This window comes from Oncorhynchus keta, chromosome 14, assembly GCF_023373465.1.
Source record: "Oncorhynchus keta strain PuntledgeMale-10-30-2019 chromosome 14, Oket_V2, whole genome shotgun sequence".
Classification (NCBI taxonomy): Eukaryota; Metazoa; Chordata; class Actinopteri; order Salmoniformes; family Salmonidae; genus Oncorhynchus; species Oncorhynchus keta.
Genome location: NC_068434.1, coordinates 1,658,374 through 1,675,689, shown reverse-complemented (window position 1 = coordinate 1,675,689; position 17,316 = coordinate 1,658,374). Strand labels below are relative to the sequence as shown.

The 17,316-nt window shown below is 47.3% G+C and overlaps 1 protein-coding gene and 1 long non-coding RNA gene across 8 annotated transcripts in view; both read left to right on the top strand.

Annotated features, from left to right (window-relative positions):
* bmp3 (bone morphogenetic protein 3) overlaps window positions 1-17,316 on the top strand; it is a 135,085-nt gene that overhangs the window by 62,549 nt on the left and 55,220 nt on the right. For 2 of the 6 annotated variants that reach the window (XM_052460814.1, XM_052460815.1), the window contains exon 4: window positions 54-4,560. The exons of 1 other annotated variant lie outside the window; for it this stretch is intronic. The gene's annotated coding sequence lies outside the window, so the exon portion shown is untranslated. Of the gene's footprint in view, window positions 4,561-17,316 lie in introns of those variants that run through there. 3 more of the 6 variants (XM_052460812.1, XM_052460810.1, XM_052460807.1) reach the window with 3 other exon arrangements.
* Window positions 8,282-10,405, top strand: LOC127907098 (uncharacterized). 2 transcript variants are annotated; one of them, XR_008063189.1, is made up of 3 exons: window positions 8,282-9,829; window positions 9,923-9,984; window positions 10,016-10,405. It is a non-coding gene; the product is annotated as an uncharacterized LOC127907098 (long non-coding RNA). The 2 variants fall into 2 exon arrangements; XR_008063188.1 differs by having other exon boundaries at window positions 9,892-10,015; window positions 10,047-10,405.

The window sequence follows — 17,316 nt, the reverse complement described above, 5'->3', positions numbered from 1 at the left end:
GTTAGCATACCCTCAAGACATGCTAACCTCTCACCATTACAATAACAAGGGAGGTTAGCATTTTATATCATATCCCCAAGACATGCTAACCCTCTCACCATTACAATAACAGGGGAGGTTAGCATACCCTCAAGACATGCTAACCTCTCACCATTACAATAACAAGGGAGGTTAGCATACCCCCAAGACATGCATTTTTGAGAGGGGGTATGATATTTGTGCGTCTGTAACTTTCTCACTCATCAGGATTTATCCGTAACCATGGTATAATCCACGTTAAGTGTTTAGAAACATAGTCTATTCTTATTTACAATAAAAGTGACTTCAAAATGACACAATACATTATTTACCATTCATTTCTATTGGGCACAAAATACTCTGAAACACAACCAAAACTAACAGCAAATGCATCCAACAAGTTTGTGGAGTCACAAGCTTGATGTAGTCATTGCATGCTAGGAACATGGAACAAAATACTACACTTTTCCCATAAAACGGGGGAACAAATAAATGAATTTGTCCCAATACTTTTGATCCCCTAAAATGGGGGAACTTGGAACAAAAAGTGCTGTACCATTTCAAATCTGAAGTGCTGGAATACAAAGCCAAAACAGCTCACTGTATCTGCCCCTGTTTTAATAACCACAGGACCCTAGTACTGCCCTTGTTTTAATAACCACAGGACCCCGGTACTGCCCCTGTTTTAATAACCACAGGACACCGGTACTGCCCCTGTTTTAATAACCACAGGACCCCAGTACTGCCCCTGTTTTAATAACCAGAGGACCCCGGTACTGCCTCTGTTTTAATAACCAGAGGACCCCAGTACTGCCCCTGTTTTAATAACCACAGGACCCCAGTACTGCCCCTGTTTTAATAACCACAGGACCCCAGTACTGCCTCTGTTTTAATAACCACAGGACCCCAGTACTGCCTCTGTTTTAATAACCAGAGGACCCCGGTACTGCCCCTGTTTTAATAACCACAGGACCCCAGTACTGCCTCTGTTTTAATAACCACAGGACCCCAGTACAGCCCCTGTTTTAATAACCACAGGACCCCAGTACAGCCTCGTCACCCCAGTACAGCCTCGTCACCCCAGTACAGCCTCATCACCCCGGTACAGCCTCATCACCCCAGTACAGCCTCATCACCCCGGTACAGCCTCGTCACCCCGGTACAGCCTCGTCACCCCAGTACAGCCTCATCACCCCGGTACAGCCTCGTCACCCCAGTACTGCCTCGTCACCCCAGCACTGCCTCATCACCCCGGTACTGCCTCATCACCCCGGTACTGCCTCATCACCCCGGTACAGCCTCATCACCCCGGTACAGCCTCGTCACCCCAGTACAGCCTCGTCACCCCAGTACAGCCTCGTCACCCCAGTATTGCCTCGTCACCCCAGTACAGCCTCGTCACCCCAGTACTGCCTCGTTACCCCAGTACAGCCTCGTCACCCCAGTATTGCCTCAGTGGGACTCTTCTGGGTTGACTGAAGTGGTCAGACAGACACATTCTATATCATTCCTCCCCAGTTCTAAGTTTTTTTTTTTACCATTACCAAGGAACCTCCACCTCTCCTCAACCTCTTCCTCCACCTCTTCCTCTACCACCTCCTCTTCCTCCTCTCTTCCACCTCTCCGTCCTCCACCTCCTCACCTCGTCCTCCTCCTCCCTCTCCAACCACCTCTTCCTCCCTCTCCTCATCCTCCTCCTCCACCTCTTCTCATGCTCCTCCTCCACCTCTTCCTCTACCTCCTCCACCTTTTCTCATGCTCCTCCTTCACCTCTTCCTCTACCTCCTCCACCTCTTCTCATCCTCCTCCTCCACCTCTTCCTCCACCTCTTCTCAAGCTCCTCCTCCACCTCTTCCTCTACCTCCTCCACCTCTTCCTCCACCTCTTCTCATGCTCCTCCTCCACCTCTTCCTCCAACTCCTCCACCTCTTCCACCTCCTCTTCCCTCTCCAACTCCTCCACCTCTTCCTCTTCCTCCTCCCTCTCCTACTCATCCTCCATTTTTTTACGGCATGGCTATATGTTACAGTGTCTATGTCCTTAATATAACCTTGTTACTCATTATATATGAACATAATGTATACATACGTATTGCCTTGGCTGCTATAGAGAGATATATTTGATTCCAAAGCCAGATATTGTGATGTAGAGTGAATTACATACATCTTTTTCATTGTTTAGATAGTTTATACATAAAGTATAATTGTACATATTGATAGAACTTCTAAGAATAATTCATATGCAAAACAAGTAAGCTATATTTTATACGTTCAAGTCTGGGATAAAATGTGGTAAAGACAGTTATAGTTTACCTGAGAATATATTGTATTTGAGTGTTGTAGTTGAATAGGCTGAATAGGTTGGGTGGTAGTGGTAGTGGTAGTGTTGTAGTTGTAGTAGTAGTAGTAGAAGCAGTAGTAGTAGTAGTAGTTGTAGTAGTAGTAGTAGTAGTAGTTGTAGAAGTAGTAGTAGAAGTAGTAGTAGTGGTAGTGTTGTGGTAGTAGTAGTGGTAGTAGTAGAAGCAGTAGTAGTAGTAGTAGTTGTAGTAGTAGTAGTAGTTGTAGAAGTAGTAGTAGTAGTAGAAGTAGTAGTAGTGGTAGTGTTGTGGTAGTAGTAGCGGTAGTAGTAGAAGCAGTAGTAGTAGTAGTAGTTGTAGTTGTAGAAGCAGTAGTAGTAGTGGTAGTAGTAGTAGTAGAAGTAGTAGTAGTAGTTGTAGTAGTAGTAGTAGTTGTAGAAGCAGTAGTAGTAGTTGTAGTAGTAGTTGTAGAAGCAGTAGTAGTAGTGGTAGTAGTAGAAGTAGTAGTAGTAGTTGTAGTAGTAGTTGTAGTAGTAGTGGTAGTTGTTGTAGTAGTAGTAGTAGTTGTAGAAGCAGTAGTAGTGGTAGTAGCAGTAGTAGTAGTAGTAGTAGTGGTGGTAGTAGTAACAGTAGTAGTAGTACCAGTAGTAGTAGTGGTAGTAGTAGTAGTAGTGCTGGTAGTAGTAGTAGTGCTGGTAGTAGTAGTGGTAGTAGTAGTAGTATGACTACCAGTTTATTAGGTACACCCATCTAGTACCAGGCCAGTTTATTAGGTACACGTGGAGGAGGACGGCCATTTATGAGATACTGAATCACCACGCTCAAAGTCGTTTAGGTCACTCGTTTCGCCCATTCTAACGTTCATTGGAACAGTAACTGAATGCCTTGAAGCCTGTCTGCCTGCTTTATATAGCATGCCATGGCCACATGACTCACTGTCTGTAGGAGCGATCCATTTTGGTGAACGTGGTTGTGCACCTAATAAAGTGGCCGGTGAGTGTAGTTTAGAATAACATAGCCATATCGAGTAACAACATGTTATCAACAACTGGCTAAATCTGAGAGCAGGATGACATCATTATTCAAACCCGAAGTTCATTTAGCCTGACAGGCAAATCGCCAGCACGTATCGGCTCGTCATTGGCTACCAAGCCCTCATTGGTTGTCTATCTCACTAGACATTGGTATTGTCTCTAAATGCATGTGCAGCATACATCACTGAGATGCTTGAAAGGCATGGCTGGATACCATCACTGGTAGATCGCCCATGTCTTTCTAGTCTGGACTCGGCTATGGATTCAACTATTTCCTACATAATGAAGTCTGTCAACCACGTATTTATTTACAGCAGGTAGAATACAATGTAGAGGCAAACGCTAGATTTATTTTAATATAGATTTGTACAGTGTTTTTGTATATAATGCACTATATGTCAATGATATTCTAATGCTGTCTCCTTGGAGAAGGGACCACACTCTTGTTGAATGGATGAATTCAGCTCCCGATCAACTGAAATGGAATTCAGAATCGCCGTTTGAAAAGGCTTCTCTGTGAATAATCTAGACCATTCTATGGAATTATAGATTCACAGAACAACATTCTATGGAATTATAGATTCACAGAACAACATTCTATGGAATTATAGATTCACAGAACAACATTCTATGGAATTATAGATTCACAGAACAACATTCTATGGAATTATAGAATCACAGAACAACATTCTATGGAATTATAGATTCACAGAACAACATTCTATGGAATTATAGATTCACAGAACAACATTCTATGGAATTATAGATTCACAGAACAACATTCTATGGAATTATAGATTCACAGAACAACATTCTATGGAATTATAGATTCACAGAACAACATTCTATGGAATTATAGATTCACAGAACAACATTCTATGGAATTATAGAATCACAGAACAACATTCTATGGAATTATAGATTCACAGAACAACATTCTATGGAATTATAGATTCACAGAACAACATTCTATGGAATTATAGAATCACGGAACAACTGAAGGGACAGAATCAGCTGACGTGGAGCTGAACTGTCTTCAACTAGCAAACACAGATTTACTTTTATAAAAACTGGGTATTTTTTTATAAGAGAACAGAGTTTTCAATGAGTGCATTTTGTTGTTGTTGTTGATAATAATCATGGTTGATAATAAAAATGTACATCCTGATAGTATTGCAAATTATATTCAGTAAACACTATTTGTTTTGTGCACACATTGTTCTTGTTTATATGTAAACTATTGTGAAGTGTTTGTCTGCCATCCTCCAGTATTTTCTTCTTCACATTACTCCATTTGAGTGATTCATGTATCTGAATGGAGTGCTTCCTTACAGCTCATAAGGTATATCAGCAGTTTGATAGACTAGTGTCCTGTTCAGGGGGTGTACTAGTGTCCTGTCCAGGGGGTGTAGTAGTGTCCTGTCCAGGGGGTGGACTATTGTCCTGTCCAGGGGGTGTACTAGTGTCCTGTTCAGGGGGTGTACTAGTGTCCTGTCCAGGGGGTGTAGTAGTGTCCTGTCCAGGGGGTGGACTATTGTCCTGTCCAGGGGGTGTACTAGTGTCCTGTCCAGGGGGTGGACTAGTGTCCTGTCCAGGGGGTGTACTAGTGTCCTGTCCAGGGGGTGGACTAGTGTCCTGTCCAGGGGGTGTACTAGTGTCCTGTCCAGGGGGTGGACTAGTGTCCTGTCCAGGGGGTGTACTAGTGTCCTGTCCAGGGGGTGGACTAGTGTCCTGTCCAGGGGTGTACTAGTGTCCTGTCCAGGGGGTGGACTAGTGTCCTGTACAGGGGGTGTACTAGTGTCCTGTCCAGGGGGTGGACTAGTGTCCTGTCCAGGGGGTGTACTAGTGTCCTGTCCAGGGGGTGGACTAGTGTCCTGTCCAGGGGGTGGACTAGTGTCCTGTCCAGGGGGTGTACTAGTGTCCTGTCCAGGGGGTGTACTAGTGTCCTGTCCAGGGGTGGACTAGTGTCCTGTCCAGGGGTGTACTAGTGTCCTGTCCAGGGGGTGGACTAGTGTCCTGTCCAGGGGTGTACTAGTGTCCTGTCCAGGGGTGGACTAGTGTCCTGTCCAGGGGTGTACTAGTGTCCTGTCCAGGGGTGTACTAGTGTCCTGTCCAGGGGTGTACTAGTGTCCTGTCCAGGGGGCGGACTAGTGTCCTGTCCAGGGGGCGGACTAGTGTCCTGTCCAGGGGGTGGACTAGTGTCCTGTCCAGGGGATGTACTAGTGTCCTGTCCAGGGGGTGGACTAGTGTCCTGTCCAGGGGGTGTACTAGTGTCCTGTCCAGGGGGTGGACTAGTGTCCTGTCCAGGGGGTGTACTAGTGTCCTGTCCAGGGGGTGTACTAGTGTCCTGTCCAGGGGGTGTACTAGTGTCCTGTCCAGGGGGTGTACTAGTGTCCTGTCCAGGGGGTGTACTAGTGTCCTGTCCAGGGGGTGTACTAGTGTCCTGTCCAGGGGGTGTACTAGTGTCCTGTCCAGGGGGTGTACTAGTGTCCTGTCCAGGGGTGGACTAGTGTCCTGTCCAGGGGTGTACTAGTGTCCTGTCCAGGGGGTGTACTAGTGTCCTGTCCAGGGGGTGTACTAGTGTCCTGTCCAGGGGTGTCCTAGTGTCCTGTCCAGGGGTGTACTAGTGTCCTGTCCAGGGGTGTACTAGTGTCCTGTCCAGGGGTGTACTAGTGTCCTGTCCAGGGGTGTACTAGTGTCCTGTCCAGGGGTGTACTAGTGTCCTGTCCAGGGGTGTCCTACTGTCCTGTCCAGGGGGTGTACTAGTGTCCTGTCCAGGGGTGTACTAGTGTCCTGTCCAGGGGTGGACTAGTGTCCTGTCCAGGGGGTGGACTAGTGTCCTGTCCAGGGGTGTACTAGTGTCCTGTCCAGGGGGCGGACTAGTGTCCTGTCCAGGGGGTGAACTAGTGTCCTGTCCAGGGGGTGAACTAGTGTCCTGTCCAGGGGGTGGACTAGTGTCCTGTCCAGGGGGTGTACTAGTGTCCTGTCCAGGGGGTGGACTAGTGTCCTGTCCAGGGGGTGTACTAGTGTCCTGTCCAGGGGGTGGACCAGTGTCCTGTCCAGGGGGTGGACTAGTGTCCTGTCCAGGGGGTGTACTAGTGTCCTGTCCAGGGGGTGTACTAGTGTCCTGTCCAGGGGGTGGACTAGTGTCCTGTCCAGGGGGTGTACTAGTGTCCTGTCCAGGGGGTGGACTAGTGTCCTGTCCAGGGGGTGTACTAGTGTCCTGTCCAGGGGGTGTACTAGTGTCCTGTCCAGGGGGTGTACTAGTGTCCTGTCCAGGGGGCGGACTAGTGTCCTGTCCAGGGGGCGGACTAGTGTCCTGTCCAGGGGGTGTACTAGTGTCCTGCCCAGGGGGTGTACTAGTGTCCTGTCCAGGGGGTGGACTAGTGTCCTGTCCAGGGGTGTACTAGTGTCCTGTCCAGGGGTGGACTAGTGTCCTGTCCAGGGGTGTACTAGTGTCCTGTCCAGGGGGTGGACTAGTGTCCTGTCCAGGGGGTGGACTAGTGTCCTGTCCAGGGGGTGTACTAGTGTCCTGTCCAGGGGGCGGACTAGTGTCCTGTCCAGGGGGTGAACTAGTGTCCTGTCCAGGGGGTGAACTAGTGTCCTGTCCAGTTTGTGGACTAGTGTCCTGTCCAGGGGGTGTACTAGTGTCCTGTCTAGGGGGTGGACTAGTGTCCTGTCCAGGGGGTGGACTAGTGTCCTGTCCAGGGGGTGTACTAGTGTCCTGTCCAGAGGGTGGACCAGTGTCCTGTCCAGGGGGTGTACTAGTGTCCTGTCCAGAGGGTGGACCAGTGTCCTGTCCAGGGGTGGACTAGTGTCCTGTCCAGGGGTGTACTAGTGTCCTGTCCAGGGGTGTACTAGTGTCCTGTCCAGGGGTGGACTAGTGTCCTGTCCAGGGGGTGTACTAGTGTCCTGTCCAGGGGGTGGACTAGTGTCCTGTCCAGGGGTGTACTAGTGTCCTGTCCAGGGGTGTACTAGTGTCCTGTCCAGGGGGTGTACTAGTGTCCTGTCCAGGGGCAGACTAGTGTCCTGTCCAGGGGTGTACTAGTGTCCTGCCCAGGGGGTGTACTAGTGTCCTGTCCAGGGGGTGGACTAGTGTCCTGTCCAGGGGGTGGACTAGTGTCCTGTCCAGGAGTGTACTAGTGTCCTGTCCAGGGGGTGGACTAGTGTCCTGTCCAGGGGCGGACTAGTGTCCTGTCCAGGGGCGGACTAGTGTCCTGTCCAGGGGTGTACTAGTGTCCTGCCCAGGGGGTGTACTAGTGTCCTGTCCAGGGGTGGACTAGTGTCCTGTCCAGGGGGTGTACTAGTGTCCTGTCCAGGGGTGGACTAGTGTCCTGTCCAGGGGTGTACTAGTGGTCCAGGGGTGTACTAGTGTCCTGTCCAGGGGGTGGTGTCCTGTCCAGGGGTGGACTAGTGTCCTGTCCAGGGGTGTACTAGTGTCCTGTCCAGGGGTGGACTAGTGTCCTGTCCAGGGGCGGACTAGTGTCCTGTCCAGGGGGTGGACTAGTGTCCTGTCCAGGGGGTGTACTAGTGTCCTGCCCAGGGGTGTACTAGTGTCCTGTCCAGGGGGTGGACTCGTGTCCTGTCCAGGGGTGTACTAGTGTCCTGTCCAGGGGGTGGACTAGTGTCCTGTCCAGGGGTGTACTAGTGTCCTGTCCAGGGGTGTACTAGTGTCCTGTCCAGGGGTGTACTAGTGTCCTGTCCAGGGGTGGACTAGTGTCCTGTCCAGGGGTGTACTAGTGTCCTGTCCAGGGGTGTACTAGTGTCCTGTCCAGGGGTGTACTAGTGTCCTGTCCAGGGGTGGACTAGTGTCCTGTCCAGGGGTGTACTAGTGTCCTGTCCAGGGGGTGTACTAGTGTCCTGTCCAGGGGGTGTGTCCTCACGGGGTGGACTGTCCAGGGGTGTACTAGTGTCCTGTCCAGGGGTGTACTAGTGTCCTGTCCAGGGGGTGTACTAGTGTCCTGTCCAGGGGGTGGACTAGTGTCCTGTCCAGGGGGTGTACTAGTGTCCTGTCCAGGGGGTGGACTAGTGTCCTGTCCAGGGGGTGGACTAGTGTCCTGTCCAGGGGGTGGACTAGTGTCCTGTCCAGGGGGTGTACTAGTGTCCTGTCCAGGGGGTGGACTAGTGTCCTGTCCAGGGGGTGGACTAGTGTCCTGTCCAGGGGGTGGACTAGTGTCCTGTCCAGGGGGTGGACTAGTGTCCTGTCCAGGGGGTGGACTAGTGTCCTGTCCAGGGGGTGGACTAGTGTCCTGTCCAGGGGGTGTACTAGTGTCCTGTCCAGGGGGTGGACTAGTGTCCTGTCCAGGGGGCGGACTAGTGTCCTGTCCAGGGGGTGTACTAGTGTCCTGCCCAGGGGGTGTACTAGTGTCCTGTCCAGGGGGTGGACTAGTGTCCTGTCCAGGGGGTGAATACGATTCAATGCGATACAACACGATTCAATGTGATACAACACGATTCAATGCAATACCAATACGATTCAATGCAATACCATACGATTCAATGCAATACCAATACGATTCAATGCAATACCATACGATTCAATGCAATACCAATACGATTCAATGCAATACCATACGATTCAATGCAATACCATACGATTCAATGTGATACAATATGATTCAATGCAATACCAATACGATTCAATGTGATAACATTTGTTGCATAAACACATTCATTTTCCTTTTTATATTCACATCTATTGCTGATGGAGCTCGTGAGCTGGGCCTCTCTGAGCTGCATCTGTCTGAGCTGTGTGTGTGTGTGTGTGTGTGTGTGTGTGTGTGTGTGTGTGTGTGTGTGTGTGTGTGTGTGTGTGTGTGTGTGTGTGTGTGTGTGTGTGTGTGTGTGTGTGTGTGTGTGTGTGTGTGTGTGTGTGTGTGTGTGTGTGTGTGTGTGTTTATTCAATCCATTTTAGAGTAAGGCTGTTAAGTAACTGTGTAAAAAGTCAAGGGGTCTGAATACTTTCCGAAGGCCATGTATCTTGATTAGATAACTATTCACCACCTGAGTCAATAGAGATTACAGCTGTGAGTCTTTCTGGGTAAGTCTCTAAGAGCTTTTCACACCTGGATTGTACAATATTCTGACATTATTATTTTCAAAATTCATCAAGCGCTGTCAAATTATACATATGATGAGAGGTGTTCCAGTCTCCATACATAATGATGAGAGGTGTTCCAGTCTCCATACATAATGATGAGAGGTGTTCCAGTCTCCCTACATAATGATGAGAAGTGTTCCAGTCTCCCTACATAGTGATGAGAGGTGTTCCAGTCTCCATACATAATGATGAGAGGTGTTCCAGTCTCCCTACATAGTGATGAGAGGTGTTCCAGTCTCCATACATAATGATGAGAGGTGTTCCAGTCTCCATACATAATGATGAGAGGTGTTCCAGTCTCCCTACATAGTGATGAGAGGTGTTCCAGTCTCCATACATAATGATGAGAGGTGTTCCAGTCTCCATACATAATGATGAGAGGTGTTCCAGTCTCCATACATAATGATGAGAAGTGTTCCAGTCTCCCTACATAATGATGAGAGGTGTTCCAGTCTCCCTACATAATGATGAGAGGTGTTCCAGTCTCCCTACATAATGATGAGAGGTGTTCCAGTCTCCCTACATAATGATGAGAGGTGTTCCAGTCTCCATACATAATGATGAGAGGTGTTCCAGTCTCCCTACATAATGATGAGAGGTGTTCCAGTCTCCCTACATAATTATACATGATGGGAGGGTGTTTCAGACATAATTATGCGCTATAGCTGTATTTGCTGCTATAACAGGATGGGCACTGATGTTGGGGGCGATTAGGCCAGGCTCGCAGTCGGCGTTCCAATTCATTCCAAAGGTGTTCGATGGGGTTGAGGTCAGGGCTCTGTGCAGGCCAGTCAAGTTCTTCCACATCGATCTCAGCAAACCATTTCTACATTTACATTTACATTTAAGTCATTTAGCAGACGCTCTTATCCAGAGCGACTTACAAATTGGTGCATACACCTTATGACATCCAGTGGAACAGCCACTTTACAATAGTGCATCTAAATATTTTTAGGGGGGTGAGAAGGATTACTTACCCTATCCTAGGTATTCCTTGAAGAGGTGGGGTTTCAGGTGTCTCCGGAAGGTGGTGATTGACTCCGCTGTCCTGGCGTCGTGAGGGAGTTTGTTCCACCATTGGGGGGCCAGAGCAGCGAACAGTTTTGACTGGGCTGAGCGGGAACTGTACTTCCTCAGTGGTAGGGAGGCGAGCAGGCCAGAGGTGGATGAACGCAGTGCCCTTGTTTGGGTGTAGGGCCTGATCAGAGCCTGGAGGTACTGAGGTACCGTTCCCCTCACAGCTCCGTGGGCAAGCACCATAGTCTTGTAGCGGATGCGAGCTTCAACTGGAAGCCAGTGGAGAGAGCGGAGGAGCGGGGTGACGTGAGAGAACATGGGAAGGTTGAACACCAGACGGGCTGCGGCGTTCTGGATGAGTTGTAGGGGTTTAATGGCACAGGCAGGGAGCCCAGCCATTCTTTAAAAGTAACTTCCTCACCATCTTAGATAAGCATGCTCCGTTCAAAAAATGCAGAACTAAGAACAGATATAGCCCTTGGTTCACTCCAGACCTGACTGCCCTCGACCAGCACAAAAACATCCTGTGGCGGACTGCAATAGCATCAAATAGTCCCCGCGATATGCAACTGTTCAGGGAAGTCAGGAACCAATACACGCAGTCAGTCAGGAAAGCTAAGGCCAGCTTCTTCAGGCAGAAGTTTGCATCCTGTAGCTCCAACTCCAAAAAGTTCTGGGACACTGAAGTCCATGGAGAACAAGAGCACCTCCTCCCAGCTGCCCACTGCACTGAGGCTAGGTAACACGGCCACCACCGATAAACCCATGATTATCGAAAACTTCAACAAGCATTTCTCAACGGCTGGCCATGCCTTCCGCCTGGCTACTCCAACCTCGGCCAACGGCTCCCCCGCAGCTACTCGCCCAAGCCTCTCCAGGTTCTCCTTTACCCAAATCCAGATATCAGATGTTCTGAAAGAGCTGCAAAACCTGGACCCGTACAAATCAGCTGGGCTTGACAATCTGGACCCTCTATTTCTGAAACTATCCGCCGCCATTGTCGCAACCCCTATTACCAGCCTGTTCAACCTCTCTTTCATATCGTCTGAGATCCCCAAGGATTGGAAAGCTGCAGCAGTCATCCCCCTCTTCAAAGGGGGAGACACCCTGGACCCAAACTGTTACAGACCTATATCCATCCTGCCCTGCCTATCTAAGGTCTTCGAAAGCCAAGTCAACAAACAGGTCACTGACCATCTCGAATCCCACCGTACCTTCTCCGCTGTGAAATCTGGTTTCCGAGCCGGTCACGGGTGCACCTCAGCCACGCTCAAGGTACTAAACGATATCATAACCGCCATCGATAAAAGACAGTACTGTGCAGCCGTCTTCATCGACCTTGCCAAGGCTTTCGACTCTGTCAATCACCATATTCTTATCGGCAGACTCAGTAGCCTCGGTTTTTCGGATGACTGCCTTGCCTGGTTCACCGATTACTTTGCAGACAGAGTTCAGTGTGTCAAATCGGAGGGCATGCTGTCCGGTCCTCTGGCAGTCTCTATGGGGGTGCCAAAGGGTTCAATTCTCGGGCCGACTCTTTTCTCTGTATATATAAATGATGTTGCTCTTGCTGCGGGCGATTCCCTGATCCACCTCTACGCAGACGACACCATTCTATATACTTCCGGCCCGTCCTTGGACACTGTGCTATCTAACCTCCAAACGAGCTTCAATGCCATACAACACTCCTTCCGTGGCCTCCAACTGCTCTTAAACGCTAGTAAAACCAAATGCATGCTTTTCAACCGTTCGCTGCCTGCACCCGCACGCCTGACCAGCATCACCACCCTGGATGGTTCCGACCTTGAATATGTGGACATCTATAAGTACCTAGGTGTCTGGCTCGACTGTAAACTCTCCTTCCAGACTCATATCAAACATCTCCAATCGAAAATCAAATCAAGAGTCGGCTTTCTATTCCGCAACAAAGCCTCCTTCACTCACGCCGCCAAACTTACCCTAGTAAAACTGACTATCCTACCGATCCTCGACTTCGGCGATGTCATCTACAAAATTGCTTCCAACACTCTACTCAGCAAACTGGATGCAGTTTATCACAGTGCCATCCGTTTTGTCACTAAAGCACCTTATACCACCCACTACTACGACTTGTTTACTCTAGTCGGTTGGCCCTCGCTACGTATTCGTCGCCAGACCCACTGGCTCCAGGTCATCTACAAGTCCATGCTAGGTAAAGCTCCGCCTTATCTCAGTTCACTGGTCACGATGGCAACACCCATCCGTAGCACGCGCTCCAGCAGGTGTATCTCACGGATCATCCCTAAAGCCAACACCTCATTTGGCCGCCTTTCGTTCCAGTTCTCTGCTGCCTGTGACTGGAACTAATTGCAAAAATCGCTGAAGTTGGAGACTTTTATCTCCCTCACCAATCTCAACTCACAAACATCTGCTATCTGAGCAGCTAACCGATCGCTGCAGCTGTACATAGTCTATTGGTAAATAGCCCACCCATTTTTACCTAACTCATCCCCATACTGTTTTTATTTATTTACTTTTCTGCTCTTTTGCACACCAATATCTCTACCTGTACATGACCATCTGATAATTTATCACTCCAGTGTTAATCTGCAAAATTGGAATTATTTCGCCTACCTCCTCATGCCTTTGCACACAATGTATATAGACCCTTTTTTCTACTGTGTTATTGACTTGTTAATTGTGTAACTCTGTGTTGTCTGTTCACACTGCTATGCTTTATCTTGGCCAGGTCGCAGTTGCAAATGAGAACTTGTTCTCAACTAGCCTACCTGGTTAAATAAAGGTGAAATAAAAAATAAATGTAAAAAAGATCTACTGTCTTTATTATATTATGACAGACCAACTATATCTACTGTCTCTATTATATTATGACAGACCAGCTATATCTACTGTCTCTATTACATTATGACAGACCAGCGAGATCTACTCTCTCTATTATATTATGACAGACCAGCAAGATCTACTGTCTCTGTTATAACATGACAGACCAGCTAGATCTACTGTCTCTATTATGTTATGATGGACGAGCTCGATCTACTCTCTCTATTATAATATGACAGACCAGCTAGATCTACTCTCTCTAAGTCTCTATTATATTATGATAGACCAGCGAGATCTACTGTCTCTATTATATTATGTAAGACCATCTAGATCTACTGTCTCTATTATATTTTGACAGACCATCTAGATCTACTCTCTCTATTATATTATGACAGACCAGCTAGATCTACTGTCTCTATTATATTATGATAGACCAGATAGATCTACTGTCTCTATTATATTATGACAGACAAGCTATATCTACTGTCTCTATTATATTATGATAGACCAGATAGATCTACTGTCTCTATTATATTATGACAGACCAGCTATATCTACTCTCTCTATTATAATATGACAGACCAGCTAGATCTACTGTCTCTATTATATTATGTCAGACCAGCTAGATCTACTGTCTCTGTTATAACATGACAGACCAGCTAGATCTACTGTCTCTATTATATTATGACAGACCAGCTAGATCTACTGTCTCTATTATATTATGACCGACCAGCTAAATCTACTGTCTCTATTATATTATGACAGACCAGCTAGATCTACTGTCTCTATTATATTATGACCGACCAGCTAAATCTACTGTCTCTATTATAATATGACAGACCAGCTAGATCTACTGTCTCTATTATATTATGACAGACAAGCTAGATCTACTGTCTCAATTATATGATGACAGACCTGCTGGATCTACTGTCTCTATTATATTATGTCAGACCAGCTAGATCTAATCTCCCTATTATATTATGACAGACCAGCTAGATCAACTGTCTCTATTATATTATGATAGACCAGATAGATCTACAGTCTCTATTATATTATGTCAGACCAGCTAGATCTACTGTCTCTATTATATTAATGACAGACCAGCTAGGTCTACTGTCTCTATTATATTATGACAGACCAGCTATATCTACTGTCTCTATTACATTATGACAGACCAGCTATATCGACTCTCTCTATTATAATATGACAGACCAGCTAGATCTACTCTCTCTAAGTCTCTATTATATTATGATAGACCAGCGAGATCTACTGTCTCTATTATATTATGTAAGACCATCTAGATCTACTGTCTCTATTATATTATGACAGACCATCTAGATCTACTCTCTCTATTATATTATGACAGACCAGCTAGATCTACTGTCTCTATTATATTATGATAGACCAGATAGATCTACTGTCTCTATTATATTATGACAGACAAGCTATATCTACTGTCTCTATTATATTATGACAGACCAGCTATATCTACTGTCTCTAATATGACAGACCAGCTAGATCGACTGTCTGTATTACATTATGACAGACCAGCTAAATCTACTGTCTCTATTATATTATGACAGACCAGCTAGATCTACTGTCTCTATTATATTATGACAGACCAGCTAGATCTACTGTCTCTATTATATTATGACAGACCAGCTAGATCTACTGTCTCTATTATATTATGACAGACCAGCTAAATCTACTGTCTCTATCATATTATGACAGACCAGCTAGATATACTGTCTCTATTATATTATGACAGACAAGCTAGATCTACTGTCTCAATTATATGATGACAGAGCTGGATCTACTGTCTCTATTATATTATGTCAGACCAGCTAGATCTACTGTCTCTATTATATTATGACAGACCAGATAGATCTACTGTCTCTATTATATTATGACAGACCAGCTAGATCTACTGTCTCTATTATATTATGACAGACCAGCTAAATCTACTGTCTCTATTATATTATGACAGACCAGCTAGATCTACTGTCTCTATTATATTATGACAGACCAGCTATATCTACTGTCTCTATTATATTATGACAGACCAGCTAGATCTACTGTCTCTATTATATTATGACAGACCAGCTAGATCTACTGTCTCTATTATAATATGACAGACCAGCTATATCTACTCTCTCTATTATAATATGACAGACCAGGTAGATCTACTGTCTGTATTATATTATGACAGACCAGCTATATCTACTGTCTCTATTATATTATGACAGACCAGCTAGATCTACTGTCTCTATTATATTATGACAGACCAGCTAGATCTACTCTCTCTATTATATTATGACAGACCAGCTAGATCTACTGTCTCTATTATATTATGACAGACCAGCTATATCTACTGTCTCTATTATATTACGACAGACCAGCTAGTTCTACTGTCTCTATTATATTATGACAGACCAGATAGATTACATTTACATTACATTTAAGTCATTTACCAGCTCTTATCCAGAGCGACTTACAAATTGGTGCATACACCTTATGACAACCAGTGGAACAGCCACTTGCATCTAAATCTTGTTGGGGGGGGAGAAGGGGGTGAGAAGGATTACTTACCCTACTTCCCTATCCTAGGTATTCCTTGAAGAGGTGGGGTTTCAGGTGTCTCCGGAAGGTGGTGATTGACTCCGCTGTCCTGGCGTCGTGAGGGAGTTTGTTCCACCATTGGGGGCCAGAGCAGCGAACAGTTTTGACTGGGCTGAGCGGGAACTGTACTTCCTCAGTGGTAGGGAGGCGAGCAGGCCAGAGGTGGATGAACGCAGTGCCCTTGTTTGGGTGTAGGGCCTGATCAGAGCCTGGAGGTACTGAGGTGCTCGTTCCCCTCACAGCTCCGTGGCAGCACCATGGTCTTGTAGCGGATGCTAGCTTCAACTGGAAGCCAGTGGAGAGAGCGGAGGAGCGGGGTGACGTGAGAGAACTTGGGAAGGTTGAACACCAGACGGGCTGCGGCGTTCTGGATGAGTTGTAGGGGTTTAATGGCACAGGCAGAGCCCAGCCAACAGCTACTTGCAGTAATCAAGACGGGAGATGACAAGTGCCTGGATTAGGACCTGCGCCGCTATCCTGTGTGAGGCAGGTCGTACTCTGCGGATGTTGTAGAGCATGAACCTACAGGACGGGACACCGCCTTGATGTTAGTTGAGAACTCAGGGTGTTGTCCAGGATCACGCCAAGGTTCTTAGCGCTCTGGGAGGAGGACACAATGGAGTTGTCAACCGTGATGGCGAGATCATGGAACGGGCAGTCCTTCCCCGGGAGGAAGAGGAGCTCCGTCTTGCTGAGGTTCAGCTTGAGGTGGTGATCCGTATCCACACTGATATGTCTGCCAGACATGCAGAGATGCGATTCGCCACCTGGTCATCAGAAGAAAGGAGAAGATTAATTGTGTGTCGTCTGCATAGCAATGATAGGAGAGACCATGTGATTATGACAGAGCCAGTGACTTGGTGTCTATTAGAATAAGAGAGGGCCTAGAACAGAGCCCTGGGGGACACCAGTGGTGAGAGCGCGTGGTGAGGAGACAGATTCTCGCCACGCCACCTGGTAGGAGCAGACCTGTCAGGTAGGTCGCATTATATTATGCAGACCAGCCGGAGATGCCCAACTCGGAGAGGGTGGAGAGGAGGATCTGATGGTTCACAGTATCGAAGGCAGCCGATAGGTCTAGAAGGATGAGAGCAGAGGAGAGAGAGTTAGCTTTAGCAGTGCGGATTCCGTGATACAGAGAAGAGCAGTCTCAGTTGAATGACTAGTCTTGAAACCTGACTGATTTGGATCAAGAAGGTCATTCTGAGAGAGATAGCGGTAGAGCTGGCCAAGGACGGCACGCTCAAGAGTTTTGGAGAGAAAAGAGAGAAGGGATACTGGTCTGTAGTTGTTGACATCGGAGGGATCTAGTGTCTTTTTTCAGAAGGGTGCAACTCTCGCTCTCTTGAAGACGGGAGGGACGTAGCCAGCGGTCAGGGATGAGTTGATGAGCGAGGTGAGGTAAGCTAGAG